Raw genomic sequence first — 20578 nt, 5'->3', positions numbered from 1 at the left:
GTTATGTCACATATAAGTTGATGTCCACTCTGTTTGTGGTCTTTTCCTAGTTTTTTTGTTTCTTGTTGCTACATTATATGCTTGTGGGAACTTAGATGTGATATCCTTAAATAACATCTAGATGTGAATTAGGCAAACTAATTTTCTAACGTACCAAGAAAGAAAACGATCAAAAACACGCCTCTGCTTCCAGGTCGCGAGAGTCGTCGCGCACACACACATAGACATAGACATGCATATCCGTGTTTACGTAATAATTCCATTTCCATCTCCATCTCCAATCATATTTGTCCAATTGGCACATTATTTACGTTGTTAATTATATATGCAGCAATATTAACGTACAACATCTCTTGTTTGTGCACGTCCGGACCGCTGCCACGGCCGGTCCTGACCAACCCGAACCCTCTTCATCACCCGCGCGTGCTTCCCGCCCGAAATGGTCAGTGCCGCATTCATGCCCGGCCAGAGCGGACGCGACCTCTCACTGGCGCCGAATTGATTGCGGTGCGCCGGCCGAGAGAGCGTCGCCCGCGCCGCTTCTGGGTGCACGCGGCTGCTCCGCATTCAAAGGTTGCAATAGCCGGCTACAACATGCGCGATCTCTTCCAGTAGTAAGTTCTTGGGAGTCCGTGCTATAGCTAGCTGTCCTCCCCCAACTCGCCAATCTCTTCCAGTAGTGCTAGTACTCCATGGCGCGATCCATCGACAAGCAGGCAGGAAAGTTATGGTATACTACTCGGTTTGCGGTGAGTGGCATGCCGAGCAACCGTGTGGGGTCGAGCCGTGGAGGAGGGTGAGACATGAACACGACAGACGTGATTTAAACGTTGGTTTTGCTCGATGGCGCGATCCAGCGAAACGAAACATTGGTTTCTCTCCGTTTCCATTTTTCTTCGGAAAAACAGAAACTTTTCCACTCCATTTTCATTCTTATTCCAAGGTTGCCCCATTACAACATTCCATCAAATACAAAGGAAAACTAACACGCATGCTGATGCATCTCAATGATTCACACATCATAGCCAATATTTACTTCACAACTAAAGAAAAAAGTTGTGAGAGCATGTACGATAGAAAAACTACTGATGGGGTCAGTACGACTTAAACCCTAAACCCTAAACATGATTTAATTTCCTGGCCAGGTAGAACCTGTCGAAGGAAAGATGGCTGGCACCCTCAGATCATGCGATGCTTTTGTGCAGTTCCACTAAAATCGACCTGAGCATCCCTGATGGCAAAGATATTGAAGAAGTGTGATTAGAATAATAGTGCTGGCACTAGTTCATGAGACATAAACTCATCACAAGTAGAAGCCAGTAGAAGTAGAGAAAGATCGACATGGAGATGGAGCTACGGCAGTGGAGCAAGCCGGCTCCAAAAGGAAGATGGACTACCTGGGACGTCGGGCTGTAGCTAGAAGGGCGGTTGGGACGCGACATTGGCCCATACCACGGTGACCCTCGATTGGGACGCACCGACTGTGGGTTTTCTCCCTCGCCGATGTCGACCGCGTCTATGCAGAACATTGTTCCCTTCCCCCAGCTGCGGGATCAGGCCCGTCGTTCTATGCTTGTGAAGAGAGCAACCTAAGCAAGCAGGCTTGTAGCTTAGGCTCCTGCTAGTGTATATATAGTGGTTTCCTTTTTCTCTCCATATCAACCATTTTATATTGCGTACGTGTCATTCAAGAGTGAAATGATGGTTGCTTCTTCCGACTAACTTACTGTGTAAATTGACTGCTCCTTAGTGGCCCCTACACGTACTCCCCCTACGTGTATGCAACAGTCACACGTACACATGGACGCAAAAACGCGCGTGACGCCCTAATGCATGCATGTCCGAGCACACGACGGAACACACACGGTCACACTCAAGTGCTCAAACTACACGTGCATGCACACACATACTCAGTCAGGGTGAGCTAGTGACCGTATGAACACCGGAAAATATATATATTGAGCACAATGAGCGTATTATGAAGTCCACTAACCGTATTTTTACAAATATACAGTGACAGACAGTGTATTTATCTCGTTTCAAATTAAGCCATATTAACTGGAGAGGAGGCAGCATGGACTAGCATTACTTTGCTGTGTCCCGTCAACTTGCCAAACGAGGAGAAGGTTGCAGGGCGGGAGAAGCTTGTGCGCGGTGGCTCGCAGGACAAGGAGAAACTTTTGACTAATGCAAGCTCTCCCTCGCTCAGGCGGTGGACGTGCAACAGTTAATTCGGTGTCTGATTGCCAGAAGCATACACTATACTACTAGTGCTATTATTGTTCGACTTCCCGAACAGCCAAGCGCAAAGTTTACTATAGTACTACTACTATAGTCCATAAAGGTACGTACTATACTAGTACTAGGAACCGGATGGAGGAGCGTCTGCACTCTTATTATAATTTTAAAATGTGATAAAGCAATCTTCAACACATTTGGTTCTCTTCGAGGGTTCTCGCATGTGATAATGGAAGTTGATTGCATGGAACACTCGCCACAATTCTCGCTTAATTCTAGCTCATATCCTGTTACAAATAGTAGCGCTCAGTAATATTTCCTCTTTTTTTTATTCAGCATGTAAACAGGTCAGCAAACCTTGCGGCGCATCTTCGTGCGAACCGTGCTTGCTACACTTTGAATGTGGCCAAGAGCTGGCTTGATGAAACACCTCACTTCCTACTTCTTTTTTTGCAGGGTACCTCGCTTCCTAGTGACCAGTGTCTTGGCTGATCGTCCTAAGAATGCTTATATATGAATAAAGCTCTCTCATTTACCCACAAAAAAGATTAAGCCATATTAACCGGAAAGGAGGGAGTATGGACTAGCACTACTTTTTGGTGTGTCCCGTCAACTCGCAGAACGAGGAGAAGCTTGCAGGACAAGGTGAAGCTCGCTTACGCCTTTTGACTAATGCAACCTACGCTCGGTGGACATGCATCAGTCCATTCGGTGTCAGATTGTCAGAGGCATACACTGTAGTACCCAACATGCGGAGTACCATCATTGTTCGACTTCACGAAGGGGCGAAGAGCCAAGGACAGTAGTACGCGTACTTGGTTTTGCACCTTCATACTACTCCACCCTCCGTCACAGTTTACAGGGCGCGCTTCATTATGATGCATTTCTCTCAATGCATTTCCACCACCAGAGAGACTTTAGACGCGTTTGGTATAATGCTTAATTAATTAGGGTGTGGTAACCGCAATCAAGTCCACATTTTTCTCTCCATGTACTGTACTACTACGGAGTGCATGCATGTGTATACCCGGGGTGGAAGCACTGCATGCATGTGTGTATGCATTATTCCCTCTAGTAATAGACACCGCGCTATAACTACCAATGCTATTTTTCAGGCCGATCGCTAGCCGCCTTGGTCCCACAGATTTTTTTTCTTTTTTCTAAAGTGCGCTGTATAAACAGTGACGGATGGAGTAGTATGAGCGGATTCAAAGAAGAGTGTATTGATGGTTGCTTCTTCAGAGCAACTTACGTGGGAAAGGTGGGGCTTATGATTTGACTGCTCATTACTCACTATTAATGCGGCGCAACGACCGGGCTGAGTCTCCCATGCGGTTGTGCACTACCCCCTCGGTTCTTAAATATACTCCAGAGTATTTTTCTTTCTAGAGATTTCAACGAGTGACTACTCTCTCTCTCTCTCTCAAATATTTCTCTTTTTAGATATTTCAAATGGACTGGCACATACAGATGTATATAGACATATTTTAGAGTGTAGATTCACTCATTTTGCTTCGTATGTAGTCACTTGTTGAAATCTCTGTTAAGACGAATAGAATATTTAGGAACGGTGGGAGTACACATACGAAGCAAAATGAGTGAATCTACACTCTAAAATATGCCCGTTTGAAATTTGTAAAAAGACAAATATTTAGGAACGAAGGAGTATAATTTTGTGCATGGCACATGGACCCAGATGATGAAGAGGCTTCTGGCAATGCTATCAAGCTTCCATCATTTGTTTACATAATTGACGTACTCTACAAATAATTTTCCAGCGACATGAAATTGTACAATGGTGTGAGCTTCCAGCTTTTGTTTCGCGTGTCTTGCCATCGATGCTCTTTTGGAAACAATAAAAAACTAACTTCCTTGCTAATGCATGTCAATTATTAGCAGATCAGAGCTAATAATTACATCACAACTGAAGACAAAGTTGTGAGAAGGTGTTAAATTAAAATTGATCCATGCTTTCATTGGCAGCAACGTCCCCCATCTCTGTCTAAATCACAAGGCATGTTGGGAACAAAAGTAGTTGCCTGGAGCATGCAACATTCCAATCATTTTGTGCAGTTCCACTAAAATAGAGCTGAGCGTCCCTGTTCCAAAAATATCAAGTGTGATTACGATAATAGAGGACTGCTGATGAAACAATAAACACACAAATAGAAGCCAGTCACCTTTGCAGTCTCTCTTAAGACTAACTAGTTGGAGAAGATTAGGCTCGGAGTTGGATGAGGAGGATAGAGCAAAACCAATCTCCCTTTGTGCAGTCGCACTGAAATGTAGAGACGTTGCCCGTGTGACATTTTAGTACAACTCCACAAAACACTCTTAAGAAAAAAGTGATTTGTGCAGTTCACCAAAAGGTCGCAATAGCAACGACGTGAAATGGATAGCCCTGTTTGCAAAAAAGAGGTAGAAAGGAAACAATTACTGGCCAATAACAGTTGATGACACATGCGACGAAAAAAAGAAGCATATTCCTTGTCCTAAGGGAAGATAACAACATGGTTGTGTTTGTCTAAAACGGTGTGAGGACGAGAATGCAATATGGAAAGTACGCCGGACAGGCGACGCTTTGGGCAAAGAACTATGGAAGATCCACATGCAGCGACGTGGGAAAACGGGCAGTGGAGCAAGGCCGGAGGGGATACCTGGAGGTCGTCGGGATGTAACTAGGTGAGCGGCGGCGGGTGGAATCTGCGAGCAGGTGGCGTAGGCCCTGCCGCACCGGAGCTTGGTCAGAGAGAACAACGTGTACCGCAGATCGGGACATGCTGCCTTGGCACCGTCGAATGGAGAAACGATGCACTTCCTCCCTTTCCCTCGGCGGACGGGATGCGGTCGGATCAGTAACCAACAGTGAGAGAGAGAGAGGCCACCACACTCCCTTTCCCCCGGCGGACGGGATGCGGCCGGATCAGTGACCAACAGTGAGAGAGAGAGGCCACCACACTCCCTTTCCCCCGGCAGATGGGATGCAGCCGGATCAGTGACCAACGGTGAGAGAGAGAGGCCACCGGAGCCTTGTGTGAGATACTCTGAAGAGCGGACTACCTTTTCCTCCATAAAAATCGTTTTATATTCTGTGTACGTGCCATTGAACGCTATAACTTTATTTAAAAATAGCGCGGCAACGCGTCAAGTCGAACTTTGTTTCGTGCACGCGTGGTACACGACCTCCCTAGGTAAACAACCGCTACAGGCGTTAAAATTAGCACGTGGGCTGCCATTTCGTAAAGAAATGAGCTCCACCGTGTACCCGCGCGGGTGTGGCTAGGCACGAAGCGTGAGTACATGCACGATTCACCTATTCTCTTCTCGTATACGTACACCACCTGCGTGGGGTTGTGTGAGAGAGATACAAACCTAGAGAGATATAGTGTGTGGGTTCTTGAGTGTTTTTTTGGGGGGGTCAATAAAAAAATTTAACATATGCAATGTGTGTGAAATAGAGTCCTGGATATAACATATATATAGAGGGGGCGATCCACGAGAAGAGAGTGGAGGTATCATCGGCTTGAGGTGTCCATAGAATCGAAGAGAGGGATGATGTGTGTGTGTGCGCGTGCGCGCGACCGATAAAGAGTGCCATCGAATTTGTGTGTGCCCACGTCAAAGATATAGAGTGGTTGGCCTATTGGAACATGAGATGGGACATGTGTAGTTTGTCTCTGTGGCATGGATACCTACCTGCAGCGCTCGACTATCGATGTGTGGTGGGGGAAGAGGGAGGCCCAATTAACTATAGAGGTACAATGGCTGGTATGTGTGTGGAGGAGGAGAGAGGCCTACCTCATGTATTAAGGAGATCGATCTACCTCATGTATTAAGGGAGATCGATCGACATCCATGCATATGTGCAGGAGATGAATAAGGTTGGGAGAGAGACAGAGCTAGAGTGTTGGAGGGGGTGGTAGTGGAGTTGCTTCTAACAAATGGTGGGATAGGCTTGCTAGACAAACGGAGGGCACGCACACAATATCAATAAGAGAGGAGATGGCTGCTTGTTGTCCGTGCACGTGCGTGTGAGAGACGGGTCAGGAGGCATGCACGAATGATGAGGGGGGACGATGTGGCTGTGGTAAGAAGACATAACTACATAGGAAGATCAATCGCCCTTTGTAAGAGCAAGGAGAGACATAACTTGTGAGGTATGTCGATCGATGGGGGTAGTTAAAGTCGATCTAGGTATAAGTTGGGAGATCGATCAGTATACATGCATGTGTGTGTTAGAAGCAAATGAGGCACGAGGAGAAGGATAGAGAGAGAGGGATGCATGTAGGAGGTGGTACGAGAGGCATACTATATCGAGGGGGAGGAGTGTGCGAGTACGAGAACGATGAAAAGAGTGGTGGGAGTGAGGCATGGACGGTGACAAGAGAAGAGGGGAAGCTTGTGTTTGTGCTAGGCACACCTGGCTAGAGAGGCATATCGATCGATGTGTGCTGTAAAGAAGGAGTTGGGAGGCCTACACACACCGTGGGTGAACGACCTAAAGTGAAAAGACGAATTTGCGCGATGGAGCTAGAGAATGCTGAGGGAGGGTGAGAGGGATGCGGGCATGTGCATGCACAAGAGAAAGTTAGCGCTAGCTACAAAGATAAGAGGGTTGTGTGGGTGTAAAAGACGAATAGAGATCATATATACTTCATTATAAAAAGCGAATTTGAATATTTGAAGAATTTATCATAGTGTTTCAAACCGATGGATGTGTGAATATATATAACGGTGATACACATGGTGTGGTTATGAACATGGTATACTACATTTAATATGTTTTATCTCTACTCTTATTAAAAAAACGGAGTTGTTGATGATGGTGTGCCTGCCATCCTGCATTATAGGCCGTCTGATTTATATCTGGTGGATAGCAAGGAAACTATGATGGTTGAAGTTGGCAACAATCATGATTGTCGATTCTTATTGAAATAGAGAAATGAATTCAAATTTAGTTCGAATTGCAGCGGTAGTATAGACATCTGGAATGCACTAAAATGTTGGTATGAGTTGGTTACATGCATTATACAGCAAGCAAAAACATTTAATCGTACATAACATGGATTCATACTCCCTCCTTCCATCTATATAGGGCGTAATGAGATTTTTAAGACCGCCTTTGACTATTGACAAGAACCTTTTATAGACGAATTTAACGGTGTGCTTTGTGTAAGTTGCATGTCATATATCATTGCTCTAATATTTTGTCAAAGTTAGCATCGAAAAACGCATTAGGCCCTATATAGATGGAAGGAGGGAGTAGCTTTGAATAGCATTTGTATAGTAAAACGGGGCAAGACTCTCTCTTTGTGTGGTGTGAATAGTTTTATTTTTTTCATTTTCTTTTTGGTTGAGGGAAGTGCGGATTGATTTGGTACGTACAAGTACAATATTACTACACGTTAGGCTTGTACCTAAAATTCAACCCACGTCTTGTTATATCCTGAAAATTTAGATATCGTGCTCGCAAAACTGGCGCCTTCACAACCCGCGCCTTGCTATCCCGAAATTACAATGCGCGCGAAAACTCCCTCCAGCTGCCAAATCCCGACACGCGAAATTCCCCTTCTAACCCTGAGCCGAAAGGGCCGCTAGTTCAAATCGGTGGGGGGTACTTTTGTAACACACCCTACATTTTGGACAAGCGCGTTCCTAAGTCATGCTTCACCCCCTCACATCGCCCCCTTTTCGCCATTCGAAATCCCAAGCCGCCATAACCTCTCCGCTTCAGCCACGAAACCCCACCCTCCTCCGTCCGCCACGTCACCGCTGCCCAGCCGGAGCCTCTTCCCCGACGACGTCGTCCAGTGCAACAGCTCGACGTCCCTCGTCCACCTCCCCGGATGAGGATCCGTCGTCCATCTCGCCGTCCCGCCGGTTCAGCCGCCCCGTCCTCCACCTCCAAGGAGCTACTCCGACGATCGCCTCGTCTATCGCGGCTGCTCCATCCTCACAGTGCCGCCTTAACCTGCTCCACCAGAACCGCAAGATCCTCACCAACTCCTTGGACGAAGTCGAGGCCTACTCGGCGCCACCAAAGAGGTTGTACACTCATCGCATCGCACCTTCTCCTTAACTCGACCTCCCGGCACCGATGGTGCTCCATCCCGCACCCCCATGGAGCGGCTACCTTGAAGCCGGCGCCGCGGGTGACATCTCCATGGCGGCTCTCCCCCAGAGCGAGGGCCCTTCGGTGGCGGCGTCCATACCAGACGAATCTGCTGCTGCTGCTCCGGCTCTCGCTCGATCGCTCGCTCACCCAGCTGCTGCTGCTACTCTCCCCTTTGCTCGTGCTGCTGCTCTGCTCCGATTAAGCCACACTTCAGTCGACTGAATCTACTTTTGGGTCAGTCAATTTTCAGGGGTTGGGGGAGCTCACCGAAGTTAAGGAAGAACCACCCGCAGCGGGGACGGGGGCTCGCCGGAGAGGTACCCCACTATCTATCTTAGGGTTCAGGGTGGGGGCGGGGGGCCTAGAGGGCTGGCCGGGGCGACGGTGGCGAGTTGTTTCGGGGCGGCGAGGCGGCGCTGGGGCCGGCGGTTCGGCCGGTGGTGGCTGGCGGCTCAGGGGGGTGCAGGTTGAAGATGAACTGCAGACCCTCCCTAAACTACATGTCAAGTGCCTCTCTGCTACCATTGCGTTCAGTTTCGACAGTAGCATTCAGATTCCACAGTAAATTTCAGTTCCGACAGTTAAGTTCAGAGTCAACAGTTTTTACCTCATCTGTTGTAGTCAGGTGGTTTTTGGTGATGTTAATTTTACATCCATTTTACATCATCTATTGGAGATGCTATTAGAATTCCACTTGAGATTGACGATGTCTGTCTTCTGCTGCTTCAGCCTTGACGTCTTACGGCTCACCGGAGCTGCTCCAACAACAGAACGATCCGTCACAACAGAGCAGTGCCCTGGACGTCGTCTATAGATTCCTCAGATCTTCCTCCACACCTCCGACTGCCACCTCTGCCTCAACTGCTTCAGCGACCAAGCCAATGATGCTGAGGTCGACACGGCTCCGGCAAAGAGGTTGTACACTTGTTGCATCACTTATTACTATACATTCACGTCGATCCATTAGGGCTATTTTGGTTCAACGGAAAAACATCGATCCACTGGTTGTTATCATTACTCTAAATTTCTGCATGCTCTCCTTACATAATCTCACCATATTTTTTTCGTATGCATGTCAAATATTGTACACAGTCATGCTGAACATGTAGACAAAAAGAGAAGAGTTTTGTGTGGCAATACAATGTCATGCAGACATCGCTCCATGGTGGGTTCAATGACAAACCCTCCCCACCCCTCTCCAGATTGTAATCCAGAGGAAGATATCTGTTCTGAGGCGGATTCGGACGCCGATGACCACTCCTATTTACCCCCCAAGGTGTTTGCTCTACCTTGGCATGATGATGTTAGTCATATCATGCATATGTTGCCTTGTAATGCCTACTTTTAACATCATATATGTCATCTGCTTAGTTTAGACATGTTCTGTAATGCCACCTGTTTAGTTTCTATATCATATATGGGAATTATGCAGTCTCATGTCTTTTAGCCAGCCATAATATATGTGAAATGTGCAATGCCATCCTGTTTAACCAGGCATCATATATTTGAATGATATCTTGCCCATCCTTTTCTTCATTACATTTCCATTTGTCGACAATGTTTGTACATTAAACTACTCTTCCTGTGAATCAACCATTTGGGTGGGAGATGGAAAAATCTAGAGTGAAAACAAGGCCTTCAGAGCAGACAGTGCTACCTGTCGAAGTAGATCTCTTGTTGGGTCCCGATAGCTCCTCAGAGATGGATTGAGAGACAGATGACCAGTCCTATTCCCCCACTGAGGTGTATGCTCTAACTTGGCACGGTTATACTGCTCATATCATGCATACGGTGTCTTGCATTGCATAGTTTATACATCATATACACAATATTCAACATCATGTTCTTAGTTCAGACATCATATCGAATGCCCTCTGTTTAGCATATAAATCACATATGTGAATTAAATGATGCGATCCTGATTTGTTAGATAACATGTAGGTGAATTATGTCATGTGATCCTGTTTAGTTATTCATCATATCTTTGAATTATGTTATGCTATGCTATCCAGTTTAGATAGACATCATATATGTGAAATTATGTCATGCTATCCGTTTTAGTTAAACAATATACATGTCAACTATTTCATGCCCTCTTTTTTCCACACTATCTATTGCATCTGTCTCTCATACAATGTATGTACATTCAACTATGTTTCCTATTTATTAGCCCTTTGAATTGGAGCGAGTGATGCCAGTATCTAGCGGACTAAAAACACAGTCTTCAAATAAAACAGTGCTACCTCTTGGTGGAGATAGCACCCCGGTTGTACATGCACAAGAACCAGCCCTACCACACATAACCCAAACTCTCGCAGATTGTACCCCTACTACGATGGACAGAGAACTAGCTTCACCCAATCTAACCCCAACCCCAGCTGATAGTAACCCAGTTCCTGTTGACACAACACCATCTCCACCACAGAGCTCCCAAACAAGAGCAGTTAGTAAGGCAGCTCCAGTGCCCATAGGGCCAGTACTATCACGGCGAACCCCAACTCCACCAGTTAGTACGCCTATTCCTGTGGAGGAAGCACAACCAGCTAGTCGTAGTTTAGCATCTATCGCATTTGATGTTGTTAAATCGTATGTGCGCATCTTCCCATCTTGGAAATATTATACTGAAGATGAAGGAAAATGCCAGTTGCAGGTGTTTGTCCAGGAGTTATGTGTAAGTAATGTTATTCATGGCAATTACTTTGCTTCGTCCCATACATCCTACCTCCATGATGGTTATAATACATCAAATTTTCCCATTTTTCTCTATAGAGAAGGACCGATTTGGAAACTCAGGATGAGGTAACCTGTGCTAACACCTCTGCTATCTTCAAGAATGCTTGGTGGCAGTATCGGAATTACCTAAAGAAAACACACTTCACCGTCAAAGAAACTCATCAAATTCCCTTACGTTCTCCTGAGACACATTTACTGGACGATGATTGGGAACGCCTTGTTCTGTACTGGTCCCGAACCAAGAATGTGGTAAGGTTTATGAGCTCATTTTCTATTTTTAAGTATTATATTCTTGCATCTTACTGTACTCTGTTCATGTAGAACAAGTGCCTAAACCTGAAGAACAACTGTTCTAATTTAAGATTCCATTGCTACCATAGGACATAGATATATGTTTGTTTGATGCTTGTATTATGTACTAGTACTTGGCAATAGAAGACTTGGTAGTTTAATCCTGTCCACCTTACTGATGAACTGGTTCACCGAAATGAGTTTCATATACTAGTACATGCTAAACTGGTTATGTGTCTGCTTGTTTCTTCTTTTAGAATGCTGGCAGAATATTGGGAAAGAGTGCCTTATTAAGAAACGGTAAAGGAAGTAATGCAGATAAGGTTCAGGATAGTGACACATCCTGTCTTGGTTTAGTGTTGGAGTTACTGGCCACTACCGCTTGCACAAGCTATTCAAACTCACTGTCTGAATCAGTTCGGTTTCTTGAGTCTCAACTACAAGCTGAAAGACATCGATCAGCTGTGCTGCGACAAGAAGCGGAAGGACTGCGGAAGTCCCTGGAGCATTCAGATGCATACTTTCTGGTGCAACAGCAAGCGTTGGAGGATTTTAGCGCCAAACAGGACAAAGCTAATCAGCTTGCTAAGCTTACTGCCAGCATGGTGGATACCCATGATAACGTTTCCTGAGCTCTTCTGAAGTTGTTTCAGTTATGCTCTTGTTTTGCTGCCGCGTTTATTTGCACTGGTGGCCAATTTTGACGGCCACTGTATATGATATGCTGCTTTGTTCCCTATATTTGCACTGGTGGCGAACTTTGATGCCCAATGGATGTAATATGTGTAATAGCCGTGATAGCCTAGCGTTAGTTGCTTGCTTATTTATTTCCTTGTTGTCTTGTTTATTTCTTTGCTTGTAGTCATTGCAGTTCTTTTTCCGCGGTTAACTAGTGGCTGCAATAACCTATTTTTTAAAACTAGGCCACAATAACCATGGGTTAATATTTACTGCAGTGACACTGGGCCTCCTATGGGCCGTAGAAACAGTGGGCCTTCTACGGGCCGTAGAAACAGTAGGCCTTCTATGGGCCGTAGAAACAATGGGCCTTCTACGGGCCGTATCATCAATGGGCCTTCTACGGGCCGTATCATCAATGGGCCTTATACGGGCCGTATGATCGATTGGCCAAGCATGGGCCAATAACAGGCCGCATTATGGTCATAAACGGGCTAGAGTTGGAATAATCCGTTCATGGGCCGACCGTAACGGGCCATCGTTAATAGGCCGTATTTGATGACACTATGAAAACAGCCCAACATATTAACGGACCACAAACGGGCCGACTGTAACCACGGGCTGAATTTGGCCCACAAGCAGAAAATGACAGTAACGAGCCGTAAGTAAACGAATGCTGGAAATGAGCCCAAGAATAAATGGGCTCTGAGAAGGCCGAAAGATAACATGGGCTGGAAACGGCCCAACGGAATAACGGGCCGTTAATGGGTATAAAGTGATACACTGTTCATTACGGGCCAGTTTCACCACGGGCCGTTAATGGGTGTAAAGTGATACACTGTTCATTACGGGCCAGTTTCACCACGGGCCGTTAATAGGCCAAGAGTTACATAGGGCCTCATATGGGCCGAAAGACGTCATGGGCCATACATGGGCCAGTAGTGAAAACGGGCTGGAATCATATTGGATGGCCCAGATGATGCTACTGGGCCTAATTCGGATAAGGCGTAACGGGCCTTGGGTTAGCGGGCTGTAAATGGGCTATATGCGAACATGCCGTTAACAGGCTTTCCATGGGCCGGCCCGACACCTTTTGACCAAGTCAAACGGGCCGGCCTTTTCACAGGAATGGGCCTCTGTTGGGCCGTGCCACGTGTCGACGTATCATAGGCGCCTTCCGTCCAATGAGTGGTTGACATCTGTCCCAACGATGAGCCGACACGTGTTTCCTCCAGCCAATGATGATTTTACACGTGGAAAATCCCCATTGGTCGGGGCTGTTAACGGGTTATCAGATCCAAAACCCGACCCGATAGCTTAACGACGTTCCGTTATGGTGGAAGCCACGTGTCGGTCACCCTTGACGAAAGCACTTCTATGACGCACGATTTATCGTCATGGAAGTGGACACTTCCGTGATGATAATTTTGGTAATGTCATGGAACACTTCTACGATAGCACATGTATGACTATCTTGATTCTGTCATAAATTTGTCATGGATGTACATGCATGACAAAAAAAGCGACCTACTGTGACAAACACGTATCATCACGGAAGTGTATTTTTTTGTAGTGTGAACCACATGCAAACCCATCGCACAACACACACGTCTTGTTAAGTTGAACCATTTTTGTTCTCTTGTCTCAATGCAAACAGTTCATCCGAGTGAATCGCATGCCGTATATCGCACACACCTTGATCTGGCTGACCGTTTCTTTTGTGTTGCCTAATCACAAACAGTTCATCCGAGTGAATCCTATGTTGTATATCGCACACACCTTCATCTGGCTGCCCGTTTCTTTTGTGTTGCCTAATCACAAACAGTTCATCCGAGTGAACCGTATCTTGTCTATCGCACACGCCTTCATCTGGCTGCCCGTTTCTTTTGTTCTCCCTCATCGCAAACAGTTAATTGAACTGAACCGTATGCCCTTCATCACACACACAACTAAAATCTGAACCGTGTTTGATGCATCCTCCATCACAAACGTTTTCACCCTTTTTGACGGTTTTCATACACCACCGTGCGATTATTTCATCGGACACAATTTCTCGAAGGGTCTCTAATCGTAGTGTCGCGTTAGCAGCATCCTGCAGTAGTGCATCTTTACAATATCTTTCTTGGAAATGATGGTTCGGAAAATTGTGCTCAATTGTTAGAAGAAGAAGTCAATAAATACTTGGCACACAATATTTGAATGATGAGCATGGTTGCAATGTTGTTAGTATGAACTCTTTGAATATCCAAAATGCTAATGATGATTGCACAAGTCATGACAAAAATGTTTCTTATGAGCATGCCACTTTTTGCGGAGTGAATTGGGAGTGCCTTTGCACACCAAAAAGGGAAGATAGATTTTTTAAGAAGCATAAATATTTAGAAATGAAAAGGTTGCAAGAGAGGCTAGATGATTGTGCTGAAAGAAGTAATTTTTTTCGCCATCCTTGTGAATTTTGCAATGAACGTGGTCATTTAAATCTCCAATGCAAGTTGTTTCATGATCAAATCATGTCCAAAAATTGTGATAACTTGATTTCCCTCGAGCATCATAAAGAGCTTAGTCTTCTTTTGGGGTATGAAGAAATGAAACATATAACTAAGGGTTTTCCAAATCCCGAGAGATTTCTTGGTATTGATCTAGAAGAAATTTATATGTTTTGTGTGGTAAATTGCGTTGAGAATCCTTATATTGCTAAATATCTAAAGTCAAGAAAACAAATGGAATATGAAGAGAGTACTAATGAAAGGAAAAATGTTTCCCAATACCCTCCTAGTGTTTATTATGATGAATCAGGTAACGAGGAGGAGCTTCCTATCCAATCAATCTCTTCAACAAGAAGCTTGAAAAATTAATTAAACCCACACATGGTGTGGTGAAGAAGAAGAAAAGAAGGAAGAATAGAGGTAAAAAGGTATCTCTCCCAAATAGTGCTACTCCCATCACCATCATGCCTCATGAAAGTGAATCAAATATGTTGATGGAGGATTATGATATTTATGATGATTTTGTTATGCCTATTGCTTGTTGTGATGATTATGATTGGGAAGACAAGATATCAATTATGATATTGAAAATCTTTTTAGCACTTGCTTGGAAGAATATGATAATAATGTTTGCTATACTATTGGTGCCATTCATGCTATTGATAAGAGTGATTGTGATGATATGCAAGACCACAAGCTTGGGGATGCTATGTTTAATGAGTATGATATGTTTGACGATTTATTTGCTGGAAAAAATTCTTGTCCTAAGCTTGGGGATGTTTTGCTTACTTTTGATTCCTTACTTTTGATAAGAAAATTTATTATGATGATAGCATGCCTCCTATTTATGATGATTACATTGATGAAAGTGGATTTGAAGAGGTAATGACTTTATTTAGTGATACATCCACTATTTTGGAAGAGGATTCAATTGATTATGACAATGAAGTTGCTATCTATGATGATTATTATGATGACATCTATACCATAAAGAGTGATAAATCTACTATGCTTGTGCATCGTGAAAAGAGTGATGTATGTGATGGTTATATTGTTGAATTCATTTATGATGCCTCTGAAAATTATTATGAGAAAGGAACTTATGCCCTTACATATCTCAATAATATCAAGTTTCTTCTCTATGTGTTGATTGTTTTGAACTTACACTTGTTTTTCCTTCCTATGCTAGTTGATTCTTGTTCCCATAAGTTGTTTCCTCACAAAATCCCTATGCATAGGAAGTGGGTTAGACCTAAATGTGCTATTCATATGCTTCATGATGCTCTCTTTGTTGGGGAACGCAGTATTTCAAAAAATTTACCTACGATCACGCAAGATCTATCTAGGAGATGCATAGCAACAAGAGGGGAGAGTGTGTCTACGCACCCTCGTAGACCGAAAGCACAAGCGTTTAGTAACGCAGTTGATGTAGTCGAACGTCTTCGCGATCCAACCGATCCAAGTACCGAACGTACGACACCTCCGCGTTCAGCACACGTTCAGCTCGATGACGTCCCTCGGGCTCCTGATCTAGTTGAGGCCGAAGGAGAGTTTCGTCAGCACGACGGTGTGGCGATGGTGATGATGAAGTTACCGGCGCAGGGCTTCGCCTAAGCACTACGATGATATGACCGAGGTTTGTAACTGTGGAGGGGGGCACCGCACACGGCTAAGACAAATCTTGGAGTTCCTTTGGGGTGCCCCCTGCCCATGTATATAAAGGAGGGAGGAGGATGCCGGCCTTGGAGGTGCGCGCCTATAGGGGGAGTCCAACTAGGATTCCCAATCCTAATTGGAGTCCCCTTCCTTTTCCAAGAGGGGGGAGAGGGAAGGAGTGGGAGAGGGAGAAGGAAAGAGAGGGGGGCGCCGCCCCCTCCCTAGTCCAATTCGGACTGGCCATGGAGGGTGCGCGGCCAACCCTTGAGGCCCTTCTCTCCTTTCCCGTATGGCCCATTAAGGCACACTACTTCCCCCGGCGAATTCCCGTAACTCTCCGGTACTCCGAAAAATACCCGAATCACTCAGAACCTTTCCGATGTCCGAATATAGCCTTCCAATATATCGATCTTTACGTCTCGACCATTTCGAGACTCCTCGTCATGTCCGTGATCTTATCTAGGATTCCGAACAACCTTCGGTACATCAAATCACATAACTCATAATATGAATCGTCATCGAACGTTAAGCGTGCGAACCCTATGGGTTCGAGAACTATGTAGACATGATCGAGACACATCTCCGGTCAATAACCAATAGCGGAACATGGATGCTCGTATTGGCTCCAACATAGTCTACGAAGATCTTTATCGGTCAAACCACATAACAACATATGTTGTTCCCTTTGTCATCGGTATGTTACTTGCCCGAGATTCGATCATCGGTATCTCAATACCTAGTTCAATCTCATTACCGACAAGTCTCTTTACTCATTCTGTAATACATCATCCCACAACTAACTCATTAGTTGCAATGCTTGCAAGCCTTAAGTGATGTGTATTACCGAGTGGGCCCAGAGATACCTCTCCGATAATTGGAGTGAAAAATCCTAATCTCGATCTATGCCAACTCAACAAACACCATCGGAGACACCTGTAGAGCATCTTTATAATCACCCAGTTACATTGTGACGTTTGATAGCACACAAGGTGTTCCTCCGGTATTCGGGAGTTGCATAATCTCATAGTCAAAGAACATGTATAAGTCATGATGAAAGCAATAGCAATAAAACTAAACGATCATTTATGCTAAGCTAACGGATGGGACTTGTCCATCACATCATTCTCTAATGATGTGATCAAGTTCATCAAATGACAACACATGTCTATGGTCAGGAAACTTAACCATCTTTGATTAACGAGCTAGTCAAGTAGAGGCATACTAGGGACACTCTGTTTTGTCTATGTATCCACACATGTACTAAGTTTCCGGTTAATACAATTCTAGCATGAATAATAAACATTTATCATAATATAAGGAAATATAAATAACAACTTTATTATTGCCTCTAGGGCATATTTCCTTCAGTCTCCCACTTGCACTAGAGTCAATAATCTAGTTCACATCACCATGTGATTTAACACTAATAGTTCACATCTTTATGTGATTAGTTCACATCTCCATGTGACTAATACTCAAAGGGTTTACTAGAGTGAATAATATAGTTCACATCGCTATGTGATTAACACCCAAAGAGTGATCATGTTTTGCTTGTGAGCAAAGTTTAGTAAACAGGTCTGCCACATTCAGAGCCGTATGTATTTTGCAAATTTTCTATGTCTACAATGCTCTGCATGGAGCTACTCTAGCTAATTGCTCCCACTTTCAATATCTATCTAGATCGAGACTTAGAGTCATCCAGATCACTGTCAAAGCTTGCATCGACATAACTCCTTACGACGAACTCTTTGTCACCTCCATAACCGAGAAACATTTCCTTATTCCACTAAGGATAATTTTGACCGATGTTCAGTGATCCACTCCTAGATCACAATTGTACCCTCTTGCCAAACTCATGGTGAGGCACACAATAGGTCTAGTACACAACATAGCATACTTTATAGAACCTATGACTGAGGCATAGGGAATGACTTTTCATTCTCTTTCTATTTTCTGCCATGGTCGGGTTTTGAGTCTTTACTCAACTTCACACCTTGCAACACAGGCAAGAACTCCTTCTTTGACTATTCCATTTTGAACTACTTCAAAAACTTGTCAAGGTATGTACTCATTAAAAAAAATTATCAAGCGTCTTGTTCTATCTCTATAGATCTTGATGCTCAATATGTAAGCAACTTCACCAAGGTCTTTATTTGAAAAACTCCTTTCAAACACTCCTTTATGCTTTCCAGAAAATTCTACATTATTTCCGATCAACAATATGTCATTCACATATACTTATCAGAAATATTGTAGTGCTCCCACTCTCTTTCTTGTAAATACATGCTTCACCACAAGTCTGTATAAAACTATATGCTTTGATCAACTCGTCAAAGTGTATATTCCAACTCCGAGATGCTTGCACCAGTCCATAAATGGATCGCTGGAGCTTGCTCGCTTTGTTAGCACCTTTAGGATATACAAAACCTTCTGGTCGCATCATATACATGTCTTCTTTAATAAATCCATAAAGGAATACAATTTTGACATCCGTTTGCCAGATTTCGTAAAATGCGGCAACTGCTAACATGATTCAGACAAACTTTTAAGCATCGATACAAGTGAGAAAATATCACCGCAGTCAACACTTTGAACTTGTCAAAAACCTTTTGCGACAATTCGAGCTTTGTAGATAGTAACACTACTATCAGCGTCCGTCTTCCTCTTGAAGATGCATTTATTCTCAATGGCTCACCGATCATCAGGCAAGTCAATCAAAGTCCATACTTTGTTCTCATACATGAATCCCATCTCAGATTTCATGGCCTCAAGCCATTTTGCGGAATCTGGGATCATCATCACTTCCTCATAGTTCGTAGGTTCGTCATGGTCTAGTAACATGACTTCGAGAATAGGATTACCGTACCACTCTGGTGCGGAACGTACTCTGGTTGACCTACGAGGTTTGGTAGTAACTTGATCTGAAGTTTCATGATCATCGTCATTAACTTCCTCACTAATTGGTGTAGGCATCACTGGAACTGATTTCAGTGATGAGGTACTTTCCAATTCGAGAGAAGGTACAATTACCTCATCAAGTCCTACTTTCCTCCCACTCACTTCTTTTGAGTGAAACTCTTTTTCTAGAAAGGATCCACTCTTAGAAACAAAGATCTTGCCTTCGGATCTGTGATAGAAGGTGTACCCAATAGTTACTTTTGGGTATCATATGAAGACGCACTTCTCCGATTTGGGTTTGAGCTTATTAGGCTGAAACTTTTTCACATAATCATCGCAACCCCAAACTTTAAGAAACAACAGCTTAGGTTTCTTGCTAAACCACGGTTCATACGGTGTCGTCTCAACGGATTTTAAACGGTGCCCTATTTAACGTGAATGCAGCTGTCTCTAATGCATAACCCCAAAACGATAGTGGTAATTCGGTAAGAGACATCAGAGATTGCACCATATCTAATAAAGTATGGTTATGACATTCGGACACACCATTACATTGTGGTGTTCCAGGTGGCGTGAGTTGCGAAACTATTCCACATTGTTTCAAATGAACACCAAACTCGTAACTCAAATATTTGTTTCCGCGATCAGATTCTAGAAACTTTATTTTCTTGTTACGATGATTTTCCACTTCACTCTGAAATTCTTTGAACTTTTCAAATGTTTCAGACTTATGTTTCATCAAGTAGATATACCCATATCTGCTCAAATCATCTGTGAAGGTCAGAAAATAACGATACCAGCCGCGAGCCTCAACACTCATTGGACCGCACACATCAGTATGTATTATTTCCAACAAGTTTGTTGCTCACTCCATTGTTCCGAAGAACGGAGTCTTAGTCATCTTGCCCATGAGGCATGGTTCGCAAGCATCAAGTGATCCCAAAATTCCATCCGCATGGAGTTTCTTCATCGCTTTACACCAATATGACCTAAACGGCAGTGCCACATATAAGTTGCACTATCATTATTAACTTTGCATACTTTGGCTTCAATATTATGAATATGTGTATCACTACGATCGAGATTCAATAAACCATTTATATTGAGTGTATGCCCATAGAAGGTTTTATTCATGTAAATAGAACAACAATTATTCTTTGACTTAACTGAATAACCGTATTGCGATAAACATGATCCAATCATATTTATGCTCAACCCAAACACCAAATAGCATTTATTTTAGGTTTAACACTAATCCCAAAGGTAAAGGGAGTGTGCGATGGTGATCTTATCAACCTTGGAATCACTTCCAACTCACATCATCACCTCGCCCTTAACTAGTCTCTGTTTATTTTGCAACTCCTACTTCGAGTTACTACTCTTAGCAACTGAACCAGTATCAAATACTAAGGGGTTGCTATAAACACTAGTAAAGTACACATAAATAACATGTATATCAAATATACCTTTTTTCACTTTGACA

Source organism: Triticum urartu, chromosome 6 (assembly GCF_003073215.2).
Source record: "Triticum urartu cultivar G1812 chromosome 6, Tu2.1, whole genome shotgun sequence".
NCBI classification, from domain to species: Eukaryota; Viridiplantae; Streptophyta; class Magnoliopsida; order Poales; family Poaceae; genus Triticum; species Triticum urartu.
Note: the sequence above shows the minus strand (reverse complement) of the source record.